Source organism: Eretmochelys imbricata, chromosome 1, assembly GCF_965152235.1.
Source record: "Eretmochelys imbricata isolate rEreImb1 chromosome 1, rEreImb1.hap1, whole genome shotgun sequence".
Taxonomy (NCBI): Eukaryota; Metazoa; Chordata; order Testudines; family Cheloniidae; genus Eretmochelys; species Eretmochelys imbricata.
Genome location: NC_135572.1, coordinates 207,801,109 through 207,802,636, shown reverse-complemented (window position 1 = coordinate 207,802,636; position 1,528 = coordinate 207,801,109).

Here is a 1,528-nt window from a genome sequence, read left to right as displayed (position 1 = left end):
GGAACGCGGGGCCGGAAACCACGGGGGCGCCACGGCTGTGACGTTGCAGGCGGTGCCGACTCCCGGCCAATCAGACCGGCTCCTCCCCCCCTTCACGCACGTGAGGTGCTCGGAGCTGCCGCGTGAGCGCCGGACCGGATGCGGGGGCGGGGGCGGCGCCGGCGCCGCCGCCCCTCGGGTTTTTACTTCTGCCTGCGGGGAGCGTGGTGTGAGCGGAGCTTCCCCCTCCCGCGGCCCCGTTCACCTGCGCCGCCCGCCCGCGCTCCTGGGGGCGACGGGCGAGCTACGCCGCCGTGTCCCTCCGCGGCCCCTGTGTCGCTCGCAGGCCTAGGCCCGAGGCGGGGGACTGGGGGGGGCCTTGCAGCGGGTGAAGGAAGTTACCGGGGTAGCGTCTCCGGGGCGCTAGTCTCTGTGTGGAGGATGGCGGGGGTAGACGGGATTCTTCGCCTTACAGGGGTGCAGCCGCCCTTGCAAAGCGAGTACCTGTCGTCCTATACCGCGGCAGCTGCACTAGCGCCAAGCTGCGAGTAGGGGCAGGCATTTTTATCTGCCCTCTAGAACCTGCTTGTTCCTGCCCTGCGCTAGTCCTTACACCCTTGCCGTCACTGGCACGGCTGCGCGGTGTCTGCTCGCTGCTGAAATGCGTGTGCTAGTTTTGTTTCTGTAGAAAGGGTCAGGAATTAAAATGGACTCAGCCACATGTGACGGTCAAACTAAGACTTGTTGAAAGAAGAGGCGTACTTGTGGCACCTTAGAGACTAACCAATTTATTTGAGCATGAGCTTTCGTGAGCTACAGCTCACTTCATCGGATGCATACCGTCACAGTATGTAGCTGTAGCTCACGAAAGCTTATGCTCAGATAAATTGGTTAGTCTCTAAGGTGCCACAAGTCCTCCTTTTCTTTTTGCAACTACAGACTAATACGGCTGTTACTCTGAAATAAGACTTGTTGGGATCTCTGCCATGAAGGGGAGTGTCTTTCCTGGACCTGAAGACTAACCTCTGTTGGTGAAAAAGGCAAGCTTTGAAGCTTCTACAAAGCTTTTCTTCAGGTCTGTGAAAAGTATAATTCTGTATGGCTCAAAAGCTTGTGTTTCTTACCAACAGAAGTAGATCCAATAAAAGATATTACCTGACCTATCTTTTCTCTAATATGCTGGGGTGGACAGGGCTACAACTGCACTGCATACATGAAAGGGAAGGTCAGGTTGGGACTTGGGCCTCTGTGGAAGGTAAAATGAGAAATAGTGGCCCACAGCAGGTAGGTGAATTGGAGTGGGGCTAGATCTGTGGCCAGTTTGGGAAGGGAGTGTGGGATTCTGGGACTATTCTGCCCATTGATGCCCTATACAGAGAGCTGGAATTGGGGAGAGAGAGAAAGGGCCAGGGGAGAGGTCTATGGAAAATGTGCCTGATCTGGTGATTCTCCTGATGGTGCTTTAAAGTGGTGACTATTTATTTTTAAATGCATAGCAGGAGGGAGAAGTTATTTCTTCCTCAGGGTTCATGTGTTGGTCTCATTCCCC